The 14,682-nt window shown below is 40.9% G+C and overlaps 1 long non-coding RNA gene across 1 annotated transcript; it reads right to left on the bottom strand.

Annotated features, from left to right (window-relative positions):
* Nucleotides 1-6,959: 6,959 nt before the first annotated feature.
* LOC148315566 (uncharacterized) lies at nucleotides 6,960-8,176 on the bottom strand. Its single transcript, XR_015840806.1, has 3 exons — nucleotides 7,872-8,176; nucleotides 7,252-7,305; nucleotides 6,960-7,162 (listed from the first exon to the last, which is right to left on the bottom strand). It is a non-coding gene; the product is annotated as an uncharacterized LOC148315566 (long non-coding RNA).
* Between the last annotated feature and the right edge of the window lie 6,506 nt (nucleotides 8,177-14,682).

The following is a 14,682-nucleotide window of genomic DNA, read 5'->3' as shown; positions in this document are numbered from 1 at the left end:
CGCTGTAGCGGTCTTAAAGGGGCATGAACATTGCCGCAGACAAAAGGCTTTTCTTTTTTTATTCATCGAATTTACCGACATGGGCAAAATGATTTCGGTCATTGTAATAAATTTCGGTAACGGTAAATTTTCGGTTTATCGCCCAGCCCTATGCTGTAGCATGGCTTTTTTTGCCGTGGGTGTCAAATATTTTACTTTGTTTTCAGAGTGCTTACAGACCTCTTGGTTTTGCCTCAAAATAATTGTCTGCAAAGCAGTCTGTGCCATCCGCATCATTGATGTGCAGGAGTAGCTTGTTGGTAATAAATAGCTGCAAGAAGTCCGCTGTTTGCCGCAGCATCCAGTGGTCCAGCGCTCGCAGTGAAAGTCTTGTCTGGCAGCCCGAACCATGCCCAAACATTTCGAGATGCACGCCCACTAAATTCCAGAAATATAAACATGGACAAACTTGACATTCTTCCAGATTCTGTCTCTTTGCATTGTTTTGAAGTTACTCCTGCAACTTTTCCACTTCTTCGATCCTCCCCATTGTCTGAAAAAGAAGTGTATATTTTGATTTGAAATAATGACCTCAACATACCAATACATTTGTTTATCATCTGAACTGGATTATTTTGAAACAACATTTGGGTTGGACATCTGGGATTTGTTGTTGTGTATATTCAGAGTAATCCTTTTCTTGTATATAGCTAAAGCAATAGTCGCTGGCCTTGAAAATGGGTACAAGACTTGACCAAATTAAGATGCCATAAGGTCTAATTTGCCCCTTCTCTACCACAACTGATTTAGAGGCCATTAGTAACAGATTTGAGAAGACCACTTTTAAAGATATGAAGCCAGAGCTCGGCACCGGACCCATTTTAATTATTTATTATAATTTTAATGTATTATTGAGCAAATGACACAATATGTCAGTAGTGATTACCACAGAAGTCATGTCAAAATAGTGCAAATTCTGAGGTCGACTTCAAATCAGACAGGCGGAGACGAGCGCCAGAGAAGAGATGAGAATCAGAAGAGATGTTGAAGAAGCTAATAACAAAAAAAACAAAAAAACACATCAAATCTCCATGTAGTAGCAACGGGGATGGCTCATGGGGTCAGGAGAAGTGAGCGGGAGATGGGGAGTATGAGGTGCCGTTGGGGACAAAAGTCAGGAATCGCTTCACACTTCTGAAATGCACTCTTACACACCAGTGAAATTGTTGTTGCTCATGCATACTTATGAAACGCTATCATACATACGAGTGAAACGCTCTCATACACACTAGTGAAATAGTTGTTGCTCATACACTCGTCAAATGCGCTCATACACATAGGTGAAACATTCTCATACACACCAGTGAAAGGCGCTCAGGCACAATTGTGAAATTATTGTTATTCATAAATACAACTGAAACATGCTCATGCCCATACACGAGTGAAATGCTTTCATACAAACACCCACACTGTTGAAAATGCTGTCATGAACACAAGATCGCACAAATACTAAAATGTAAAAATTAATCATTTATTTAGCAGGGATGCATGGTGGGCGACTTGTTAGCACGATGGTCTCACAATGCAGAGGTCGCGGGATTGATTCCGGCTTTCCTGTTTGGAGTTTGCATGTTTCCCACACGCCTGCGTGGGTTCTCCGGTTTCCTCCCACATTCCAAACACATGCATGGCAGGTTGTTTGGACACCCTAAATTGGTGTGAGTGTGAGCGCGGATGGTTGTTTGTCTTTGTGTGACCTGCGATTGGCTGGCAACCAGTTTAGGGTGTACCCCACCTACTGCCCCAAGATAGCTGGGATAGGCTCCAGCACCCCCCGCAACCCTTGTGAGGAGAAGCCGTACAGATAATGGATGGTGGGATGGCATTCATAATGGACGGCCGCCACGGTGGGCGACTTGTGAGCACGATGGTCTCACAATGCAGAGGTTGTGGGATCGATTCCGGCTCCGGCCTTCCTGTGTAGAGTTTGCATGTTCTCCCAAGCCTGCGTAGTTTTCTCTGAGTTCGCCAGTTTCCTCGCACATTGCAAAAACATGCATCCATTTACTCTGATGCCAATGTTTTCTGTACCTTATGGCAGATTTTTCTCTTTGCCGAAGACTATTAGCACTTGTAGAGCGAGGACCTGTGCCACAGTCGTCAACTGCACCCTAAAATCTGATCATTTTGTATTTTAGACATTACACACTACACAGTTAAAGATGGTCCAAAAAAGAAAAATGGATTAATGTATTTCAACTTACATAATACTCTTTAAAGAGCTGACCAGCTCATTCCCAGAGGTACGTATTGGGGCGTATTGGTCGTCTTTACAGAAGACTCCAGGAGGTAACTCAGGTTTGACCTTCAGCCACAACAGAGTGTTGGGTGTGAGTGCTTCCAAGTCGTTGAGGTCGGAAGATGTCCTTGTGATAGGCCTGCTGTTTATAACTGCTTCAGCCTCACCAAGCAAGGTATATTGACTTTCTTCACCCGAAATTTGTTCTTTTACAGTGACATTCAGGATTTTTCTCACAGACCAAATAAGTCGCTCACAGCTTCCTCCGTGGTGGGAACCTGCTGGGGGATTGCTATGCCACTGAATACCTTTTTGCAGCAAGTGTTTCTCGATTTACTTAGTGTTCCATTCTTTGATTGATTTCTTCATTTCACTGTCAGCTGATCTAAAGTTGGTTCCGTTATCAGAATACATCTCTCTCACTTGTCCTCTTCTGACAAGAAATCTTCGGATTGCGTTGAGACAAGCATCTGTGTCACGTGAAGATGCAATTTCCAGATGTACGGCTCGTACAGCGAGACATGTAAAAATCACGCCGTATCTCTTTACTTGTCCTCTAACCCTACTTACTTAGAATGGACCAAAATAATCAACGCCAATTCTCTTGAAAGGCGGATCGTCAGGTAGCACTCTTCTGATGACTCTAGCAGCTCGAGGTATCCAAAACTGTTGATGCAGATTAGCCATCATGTGGTTCCTTCCAGCGTGAGCTGTAATCTCATGAATGTATCTCAGGACTAGCTTTGTGTTATGTGAATCCTTGGCAAGATGGCTTGCTGTTTTGCTGTTTCAGGCATGGCTGCGTGGCTCAACTGTCCACCAACCCTCATGACACCATCTTGAAGTACTATATTGAACTTGTAAAGTGGGCTACTTTTCTTCACCCTTTTTTGTTTTTCAAATATGGCTAAATCTTTTTTGAAACTTCGCCTTTGACAGTATTTCACAAGTTCTCTTTCTGCTTTATCCAAGTCGTCGCAGGTCAAATACTTTCCTTTGACAGTTCTCTTGAATAAATTCATCTTGCCTTCTTCACCTAATGTGATTAACTCCTTTCTATTTTCCTTTACTCTGTCAGTAAGTCTTTCAGCTTTAGAAACCAGGCTACGGCCTGCTTCAATGCTGTCCAAGACGAATAATGGTTCATCCACTGGCCCAGAGAATCTTTGGGCTACAGTGACTGAATTACATGCACTTGAGTCACTCATTTGACCTCCAGGTCATTAATTGGTAATTTGAAGTGGTTTTTGTGTTTAACTAAATTCCTGGACACTGCCTGATTTTTTTCAGAGCTGTACAACCACTAGAAAGGGTGGTTCCCACAATGTGAGTTTTGCTCAGGTGGCCCAACAATGTCACAAAAACAAGTAGGGGTGTGTGTGTGTGTTTGTATAAGCTACATGTTGGGGACCAACATCGGACAGCACACCCACTGTAGGGGACCAAAATTTTTGTGGGGACCAAAAATCTGGGCCCCACAAAAAAGAGCATTGAATTCAGTGATAAGAAGCTCAGGGGGAGGTCCTGTCAAAGTTTCAGGGCTTCCCAGGAAGGTCACAAAAACAAGACGAGTGTGCTAGAAATGTGTGTGCGGAAAAATTACTCAGGATCGCTGTCTAGTGGTCGGTCCCGGTACTGCACTTACGCACACTTCACACACTCGGCTGGTCTGCGCATGTGCAGGACAGTCTGCTTTATGTCAGGCAGCCACCCTCCCCTCCCCCACAGCCCAACCCGAAAAATTGAGATGTTAGTTAAGTATTTATTCCTATTATTGAGTGAGATTACATATTTTTACTTGGCAGCTGGCACAACAGCTAAGCTTGGAGCACAGTTATTGCAAAATAAAATAAATAAACAGTAACAACAATAACGATTGTTAATATTGTTATACTTTATAGCGTAACCTATTTATACTAATTTTCTGTATGCAATTTCAAGTGCAACTAATATAGTTGTGCATATAGATAGCCACCAAACTCCATACATTAGATAAAAATAAGAGCCACGATGTTAACCAATTAACAGTTCAAGAAAAAAGCAGACATCCAAGAACTTGCTTTGTTACTTTTGCGTGGCCAGAACTACAAACCCCAAAGCAGAGCAAACCCAAAACATCAGAGAAAGTACAATACTTTTGTCAAGGAGTGGTGCTGCTGCTTTGCGATCGCTGCCACCATAGTGAACGCGCTCCCACATTCGTGCACACGCACACATGCCACACACCTGTTTTCCACGTCCTGTCAGTCCACTCCGTCGGTCCGCATTTATTTCGTTGGTCAGCCATCACGGTTGGGTGCGCACTAGATCGCTGTTAAACCATCTTCTACGCCACAGTCCTCGTGTTCAACAAACATTTCTCCCGAATTCGCCTACCATGCACAACTCTCCACTTTCAAACCGAGCGCCGCTGTTACTTCCGGGTTTTTAGCGCCAAGCACTTGACGCTAGCGTGTGACGTCATGGCGAAATACTAGGTTTTAAAATAAAAATTTTCTTTTTTTTGTACAGTCTAAGTGCATGGGGTTATGATAGATCGAATGAGTATACCTTTATGTACTCACTAACATTTATGTTGATCATAAAATGTTGTTTTGATGAAGAAAACTGTTATTTTTTAGAATCAATTGGCTTAGGGCACTTGGGCAAACTACGGCCCGGGGGCCACTTGTGGCCCGTTAAACGTTTCAATCCAGCCCCCCAAACTTGAAAAAAATTAAATGAATAAGCCTTGTTAATGGTTTATTTTCTAAATACTGTGGTTTTTCAAAGACATATATATTGTTGTAATGCTTTTGTTCACTTTCGTTTAAAATTAAATGTATTTTAGGACTCATTGTGCCCCCCCCCTCCCAATCAAAAAGTTTGCCCATCCCTGGCATAGTGGATGGGCCGAGGAGTTTAAAAGGCACACATCATGCATTTTTCAGTCAGTTTTAGCCAGGGCTTGGTATGGGGAAGACCAGCTGGTTTACATGTAATCATTAAATTTTCCCAAGTTTTATTTAAGTTAATTGGACAAAACAAAAAAAACGCAATATTCTTCTGCCAGAGAGTATGTAATATTCTTCTGCCATTTTATTGTAGAGGGCCATTTTGAGCCCCTAACAATATTATTCAACCAAGAGATCATGAGTCGTCGCCCACTTACTTTCTGAAGTCAGCTGGGATGTCACGGCTGTGACCCTCGTGAGGATAAAGTGGTTCAGATGGAAAAGTAGGACTAAGGGCTTTTTCTCAGGTTTCCATGCGCAAATCCATGTATATTAGGTTAATTGGAGACTCTAAATTCTCTACTCATCAAATGACATTCGTGACCCTGATGGATAGATAAAATAGATTATTAATCTGCCATGGGAAGTCCAAGGTGTCTGGTAGAAAGAAATGCATTCATACACTCATTACACAGTCAACCAAGCAAAGACACAAAGCCTAGGGCAGGGGCGGGCAAACTTTTTGATTGGAGGACCACAATGGGTTCTAAAATATGACAGAGGGGCCGGACCAGGAGCAGATGGATGGAGTGTTTTGGAAACCTCACCTCATCTGAGAAAAAAAATACATTTAATTTTAAATGAAAGTGAATAAAAGCATTCCAACAATAATATTTGTCTTTGAAAACCACAGTGTTTAGAAAATAAAACATTAACAAGGTTTATTCATTAAATTTTTTTCAAGTTCGGCGGCCCGGATTAAAACTTAACGGGCCGCATGTGGCCCCCGGGCCGTAGTTTGCCCTCGCCTGGCCTAGGGCATAAACACATACATGTAATATCCAATCCGCTTATTCTCACAAGGATAGCGTGCTGGAGCCTACCCAGCTGTCAACGGACAGTAGGCGGGGCACACCCTGAAGTGGTTGCCAGCCAATCGCAGGGCACGCAAAGACGAACAACCATCTGCGCTCAAACTCACTCACAAATGCAACCTCCACACAGGAAAGCTGGGTCCCGGGATCGAACCCTGCACCTTGGGACTGCGAGCCGGATGTCCTAACCAGTCTTAACTCATTAAATACCAGCCATTTTCACTGGAGCAACCCGCTCAATCCCAGCGTTTTCCTGGGTTTTGACTAATATTGCAAGGCCCACAGAATATAGTATTCTAATGCTATATAGACATGGAGCACACCCGAAGAAAGATGAGACTCTCTTCTTTCAACAGAAAAAAATGTTTGTTCCTATCTTTTTCCATTCTTGAGCAATCGGCATTTGAAAATAGCTAAATTTCATGAAAACTCCAATCCCTGGGGAAAAAACTGAGAAAATGAGCTTTTTGTAAACTGATGCATTTTGACCATAATTTGAATTTTGACACTATTATTTATGGCTTTTATGACACCTCTAACATCTAAATAATGCATGCCTTCTATAAAATAACAAAAAAAAGCACAAAAAATGTTTTTGATAAAATAAATTTATTTGCACATAACACTAAACGACTGAACTGTTGAACTATGTACAAAAATGAAATACATCAGTGTCATACATACTTTTTTTTTGTGTGATATAAAATAAAACAGTTGCCTTGATGCAAGGGCACACAACATAGTTCACACCACATTCTTGTTTCACTCCGTTTGCCTTTGCACAAACAGACCCGACACTTTCGTTGTGGTCTGGCTTTGCTGGTCCGTGGAAAATAGGCGAGCTTGTGTTTGTCCACTGGGGTTTGTGTGAAAATAATTGTCTGGGAAGTGATTGCTGGCATCCGCGATGTGCTGCAGAAGCTCATCCGTGAGAAACAGCTGCAGGAAATCAGCTGGCTCCTCAGACTCCAAATGGGCAGCGGCATTCAGTGGTCCAGGGGTTGCTGTAAAGTCGATTTTCCTCGGTTGCCATCCAGTGTGACGCCATCCGGAACCACTGCTTCCTGATGCACAACCTGTAAATTACAGAAATACAAACAATTGGAAATATATATTTATTGCTGCATTTTATTGCTGGCGTGTGAAGTTTCATATTATAATTTACCTTTCTTTACACCAACAAGACGAGGAGGAACTTTCTTGCCGCGGGATGCACAATCTGTGAATTTTAGAAAGTATGCATGATTACCACACCATTCAGTATTGTTGTTTCCTCGTCGGGGAGGAGATGCGCTCGCGCGTAACTGCACATTTACGCGACATTTTCTGCCCGCAAGATGCATGATATGTACAATAAAAGCATGAGGGCTAAAACCACATGTTCAATGGTAACTTGCGAGCGTTTACTTCCTCGTCGGCGAGGACTTACGCTCGCGTGTAATTGTGCAATAGGCGCCCGGACGAGAAAGTCAGCGAGCAAGCTTGCGTCTAACTGCACATTTACGCGACATTTTCTGCCCGCAAGATGCATGATATGTACAATAAAAGCATGAGGGCTAAAACCACATGTTTAATGGTAACTTGCGAGCGTTTACTTCCTCGTCGGCGAGGACTTACGCTCGCGTGTAATTGTGCAATAGAGGCGGCCGGATGAGGAAGTCAGCGAGCAAGCTCGCGTCTAACTGCACATTTACGCGACATTTTCTGCCCGCAAGATGCATGATATGTACAATAAAAGCATGAGGGGTAAAACCACATGTTCAATGGTAACTTGCGAGCGCTTACCTCCTCGTTCGGGGGGGATCTGGTGAGGACTCTCAGCTGCTTTGGCTATTGTCCGAAGGCAGGCGATGCAGGCCGCAAGGCACGCGCACCCTCTTTAGACGCCGTTTTGTTGTGACGACGACGAAGCGTCATCCTCTCAACCAAAGCGTCTCCATCGCCTTGATGCTTTTAGGAAGCTTTTTTTTTACAAAAAAGCATTCCTCGATCGTCATTTGCTTGGAGGATTTCATTGCTAACGCTACTAATGCGACTGCTGCTAGTGCTGCCGATGCTGCTGCTACCCACGCTGCTCTCCACACTTATAAGTCTACCCCAGGATCCCGCCCCCCCATTTGTACCTCTGGCGCAGATTCAAGGCGGATCTTTTGCACCTCTGCCCCCTGCTGGGTGATTTTTACATGATTCACAATGCGGACAAGGCTGATTCTCAGTCAGAGGTTGCATCAGACCCTTATGTACACTATGACGTAAAAAAGACAGGAAACGTACTTATACGTCTTTGGTAGAGGGCGCCATTGCATTAAAAGACGTCTTTGTACGTCTAAGGGAGTAAATGAGTTGAACAAAGTACAGGGTCCTTCACCTGACTACAGATGATCTTCTGGGGACTTTATTTGGTTTTAATCACTTTTGGGGTCTGTATCTATGCACACTCCCTGGTTTTGCTACCTTCCCGGGTACCACATACACACTGCTTAGTTTCTCTGCCTTCGTGGGTACCACATACATATTGCTTGGTTTCTCTGCCTTCCTGGGTACGACATACACACTGCCTGGTTTTGCTACCTTCCTGGGTACCAGTCACACAAACGTCAGACGACTCAGCACATACCGACTGTCTCAGCACTACACACTTTCACTCCAAGGCAGTGCTGTGAACCAACTTACTGACAAGAGGTAGTATTTAGAATTTTAAAAAGTGCTTGAAAGGTTTTGTTCATGTAAAACCAACAGATTATGACATTATTATTATTATTTAAATCAGTATTAAACAGCATCAGCATAGGTTAAAGATATTATACAGACTATATACGATAAAAAAATACTAAACCACCCTTGCTTTTCCGTCATTTCTTGTATAAGTTAACACACAGATGTATAACATTTGTTTATACAAATATAACGATTAAAAAGTAGCTGATTAGAGTTTTAATTTTGTATTCATTAATCTGTAATAAAAATGGACATATTTTGGTTAATAAAATTAACAAGAAATAAAAGTAAAGGGTGTTCTAATACTTTTTTCAAGATTGTCCTAACATACATTTAATGTTTACAGTATATGTCTTCGGAAGAAGCGCAGCATTAGATTTTTTTTTTTGTTCTCACTCTTTGACTTCTGAATTTGAATTTCTGTCACAGATGTGCTTGAATTCTATTTTGGATGATTTGTGTTAAACTGCACAAATATTTGAAGAGCCATAGAATTCAAGAATCACACCAGTGCTGCTACTCCTCCGAACGGGTGAACGCCCTTGATTAACAACCTGCGTTGAGGTGGCTTTTGAGATTCGTGGTGTGGGAGAAAAATCTCTGAAGGCATTCTTAGACTTCAAGAGAGGGTCCACAATTTTCAAAGATTCACTTCCGTCTGAATCAGAGGCCTCACTTGTATCCGGAATATATTCATCTCCACTGTCATCTGAGTTGGAGTAATAATGCTTATCCATTCCAAAGTCAGCCTGTTTTTTTAATCTAAAAAACAACAACAACAACGAAATATAAAGGATAGAAGGCAGGAGACCAATAAAATATATGCAATTTGCTTGTAAGATTCCCTGAAATCTATATGGGTTGTTTACCTGTATACTTTTGGTCCTCCTGAGCCTTGGGATAGTAATATGGTCTGGGTCTGAGGCACAAAGTTCAGGGGCAGGATTTGACAATGATTCGTCAGAATCTGTGTCGTTATTCCAAGGAAGATTCAGCCCATATTTTTTGTCCAAGGGAGGAGACTGGGTTGCATCAGAGTCCAAGAGAAAATTGAGAACCCATTAAATACTTAATCCCCAGAGGAATCTGCACAGAAAAAGGTCTTAATTCTATTTGAAAAAAAAAAAAACTAAAATATTGATGAATGATATTATGACAAAATAATGTAATAACAAAATTAGAATGATTTTAGGAAATTATTTGCAAAACCAAAACATTGTGGTACGATAATAATGCATATAATTATTCTACGCAGCTATATTTAACAAAAACACTTAATTGACCGTAACAAAAAGCTCCCGGGAGGAAAACTACATTAAATGTTTTTTTAACAGGGCAGTGAAAATATTGGAAAATAAAAAAAATAATGAATAAAATAATATGAAAAAAGAATTCAATGTGTATCGATGGACCCATATGAAATACTTATATCGCTATGTACTTATCAGCCATATCGCCCAGCCCAATATGTAACTGCAACTTCAAAACCTCGGGCCATAACAGGATTGTAACATGGGATGCATATCTTCATTCCTAAATTTGTAGATCCCGAGGAGGCTGCTCAATGGTCCTGGTAATGTAAACCTCAACCAATTCGGTCACAGCCAATGTTCTCCATCCTTGTTAAGAAGTTTTGAAATGATTTAATAGATATACTATTGCAAACTATACCAGAATTTTATACATTTTAAACTTTTGATCACAATTTTACCTATTTTCTAAAAATCTGAAGAATCCACATGCCAAATCACCTGCTGTGGACACATAGGTTCTGTTCTGACAGATAATTCAGTTACAGGTTGTGTACTTAAAGCCAATAAGAGGGCAATGCAGCAGTCGACAGCCTGACGAAAGCTTAAGTCTCCCAATGAGAGAACTGTAGTGGCTGGTAGGTTCTTAGATTGTAACATAGTAAAGACATACACTACGCATAACTGTATATCATATGATGATGAGGGAAAATATTATTAGCTACGATTTATGTCCAGATATATTAGAAAACTTGTCCAACCAGCACAGGTCTATCTAACTGTAATTTTAACATCTCAAGACACGACAGGATGACCACATGATACGCATACCTCCTTTTCAGAGTCTGTCAAACCTTGAGAAGGCTGCTTCGATGTTCTGGTGGCATCAACCTCAGCCGATTCAGTCATTGTCGGTTGTCCTCCATCCTAATGAACAAGTTGAATATTAATTTAATGAATTAAAAAAAAGAAAATGGATCAGAATTTTACACATTTTAACGAACAAGTTCACGAATGAAACAAAACCAATTACTTTAGCGCATGACAATTAATCTTCAGTAGAGATATGTTGTGACTGATATTTCAGTCACAGGTTGTCTTTTGAACGCCACCAGGGCCGCAATGGAGCACAGGACAGCCAAAAGTCTTCTTGTCGGACAGCTGTAGTGGCTGGTAGGTTCTAAGATTATAACATAGTAAAGGCACATACAACTCCTAACTGTATTTCATATGATAATGAAGGAAAAGATGATTAGCTATGATTTATGTCAACAATAAAAATGGCTCTACGGGGTCCCCACGAACGCAAACCTGACAGTTGGGTGTCAGATGGCCAACATACCTGACTCGCAATTCAACTCAACTGGACCCCACAACACAAGAAAAAGCTGAGTGAGCCTCAAACCAGACATACACATTCACTGACAAATATCCTGTGACACCAGATATATTAGAAGTCTTGTCTAATCAGCACACGTCTATCTAACTGCAATTTTAACATCTCGAGACACGACAGGATGAGCACACGATACGCATACCTCCATTTCTGAGTCTGTAAAGCCTGGAGGAGGCTGCTTCGATGTTTTAGTAGCATCATAAATTTATTGAATTAATTATATTTGAGGTTGGATTAGATTTTTACACATTTTAAGCCTTAGCCACCCAAAACAAAACATAAGCTCATGAATGAAATAAAACTAATTAATTTCGCCCATGCCAATTAATCTTCTGTAGACACGTGTTGTGACCAGTGTTGTTTTTGGCAGGCATTTTAGATTTTGTCCAAGTCATTTGGACAAAGTGCTGATTTGTTTACATCACATTTAGTCATCCCAATTCGTTATAGTTTTAGTCCAGTTTTAGTCAACGAAAACTAAAAAAAGGGTTTTAGTCCAGTTTTAATCGACGGAAACGCAAAAAAAGTTTTACCCTAGTTTTCGTCAATTTATTCACAAAGGTTTTAGTCCAAGCGGCACGGTGGCCCAACTGGTTAGCATGATGGCCTCACAATATTGAGGTCGTAGGTACGATTCTGGCTCCGGCCTTCCTGCGTGGGTTTCCTCTGGGTAATCCGGTTTCCTCCCATATTCTTAAAACATGCATGGCAAGTTGCTTGGACACTCTAATTGCCCCGAGGCATGAGTGTGAGCGTGGATGGTTGTTCGTCTATGCATGTCCTGCGATTGGCTGGACACCAATTCAGGGTGTACCTCGCCTACTGCCGAAGACAGCTGGGATAGGCTCCAACACCCCCCGCGACCCTAGTGAGGAGAAGCGGTACAGATAACGGATGGATGGATGGATGGATGGGTTTAAGTCCATTTGAATTAAAACAAGGCATTCAAGGTTTCCACCCAATAACAAAGACTTTTGGATGGACTACTAAGGATTCTTCATTACAAACAGAAAAAAGTGGCAACAGTGGAATCAATACTCACTGCTCCAAAATAAGCAGAGAAGCAAAACATTTTGTTGGGCAACTGTTGTGGCTTTATTTCACTAAAAGCAACATAAAATAATTTATGAACCACATGCTAACAATTTTGTCTAGTCAACGAAAAAAATTCATGTACATCACGTCATGTTTTCGTCATAAAAGAACCTCGTATAGCTTGTCATCGTCATTAAAAAAGGGGCGTTAACGAAGTATTTTCGTCATAGTCATCAGTGACGAAAACAACACTGGTTGTGACTGATATTTCAGTCCCAGGTTGTCTCCTGAACACCACCAATTGGGCAAGGGCGCGCAGGAAAGCCTGGGGTCTTCTATTTTTACAGTATAGAAAGGCTAAATATCAAATTGAAACAGTGTTTTATATCATGAATATACAGGGTTGGTGCTGGTTCTGGTAGGGAAACCACAACATAAAGATGTCCTTAATTAGTCCCACAATGGGGATATTTGCAATATGGCATATGATGGCCTAACAGGGCCACCGCCCAGAAAGGAGTAACGCAGAACTTTGTAATACTGTCACTCCCTGACCAGTTCGTTGTTCCTGCAGAGCCAAACTTTGACTCAGACCCACAAATTTGAATTACAGATAGTGGACAATGGAGAACTCCCCCAGTCAGTCATCATGTTCAACTTCCATAGAAACTTCACATACATTTATTAGATTGCCAAACTAATTGGAAACTACATCACCAGAACACCACAAGTGGGCTCTGTTATTGTACTTAAAGATGACTCTTACAAACCTGTGTTCTCCAAGGCCAGCTGGTCCATAGTCTTAAGTTATTTCTTCGCCAACATCAATGTCTCGGAGCGCAAACAGACAGAGGTGTGGTCTGTCCTCTGTTGTCATCTTCTTCATTTTACAGTTGGGGTGCATGTGGTCATCATTAACCAGTCTTCCCAGACTGCCATCTTCTTGAGCTGCATCAACACTTAAAATAGATTAAAAAAAAAAAAAACAATTATTCAATCAATGTCAGAAATTAATCTTTGAGACAATCTTGTGTACACAAAACATAAAAATAGGAAATCCACAATTTTTAAATCTAAATCAAATCATACAAGAAATTTCTATTGGAATCAGACCCTATTAACAGCTTGTCTTTGAGACTTCATGATCTATATTTTCATTTGTACAGATTCAACGCATGAATAAAAGTAATTATACATTTTTGCTTAGAGAATGATTTTTCCCCTAACACTTATGGGATGAGTATGTGTTTATTTTTTTAAATAAAAACAAAAATAAGATAACATCTCAATCTTTGCCTCACCTCCAAGTTTTTTCTTGCCGGCGGAAGTCAAACAAAAAGACAGTGCCTCTTCCATCCATCTTCCTGCGTTGAGATTCATCAGAATCTATCAATTTTCCTCTGTACTCCATAATAAAGAATAAAGTCGTCTTTCCTGAAAGGGGCCTTGGTAAATACTCCTCGACCTAGTTAACAGGGAAATCAAGTTAGCTTCGTCATATTTTTAAGCACACAAATAAGGAGTCATCATATTCATTTGGGCCACTATACTAATGTAGGGTGGTTTGAAACATTGCTTCTTGTGAGGGATAGAGCAGAGCCCTTCTTTATGATTTTAAAGGAATAGACCAGCCAAAATTCATTTTCCAGCATTGCATTAGCCAGTATGTATTAGGACTGAAAGTACAAATGTCAATTGCACCTGGTTACGTAAAAAAAAAAACTTTAAGATTATTTAGTTTCAAAACAATGACATACACTGTACACAGTCATATTGGATCGCGTCACGTGATCTCTGTGACGTATTACGTGCTTTACACTAGACTATCAATATCGGACTTGTTCACCGGTCTATTGTGGTATAAAAATGCCGGAGGGCGTCATCAAGTACAGCCTTAATTTAGATAGAACTCCTACCATCAGGTTTCACACTCACTGAAATAACTTGAAACTGACAAAAGTGGCAAAAGAAAAGGTCAAGACACTCTTAATGTAAAATAACCACTTAAAAAACGATGTCAGCTTGGTTATCAGAAAACAATAATATATCTTAGCAAAAGCGTTAACATCATACCTTTAAATTAGTTTATATACTTCGCTTCTAACTCTGCAGTCTTGTCCAGACCCTTGACTGCATGTTCAATAGTATCCTGCTTTGGGGACTTCCTGCATCTCAGGGAAGGCATTGTTTATTCTAT

This window comes from Idiotropiscis lumnitzeri, unplaced genomic scaffold (assembly GCF_059441095.1).
Source record: "Idiotropiscis lumnitzeri isolate Australia: NSW breed Sydney's pygmy pipehorse unplaced genomic scaffold, RoL_Ilum_1.0 HiC_scaffold_96, whole genome shotgun sequence".
Classification (NCBI taxonomy): Eukaryota; Metazoa; Chordata; class Actinopteri; order Syngnathiformes; family Syngnathidae; genus Idiotropiscis; species Idiotropiscis lumnitzeri.
The sequence above is the reverse complement of the archived record's forward strand: the minus strand, read 5'-3'. Positions and strand labels throughout refer to the sequence as shown.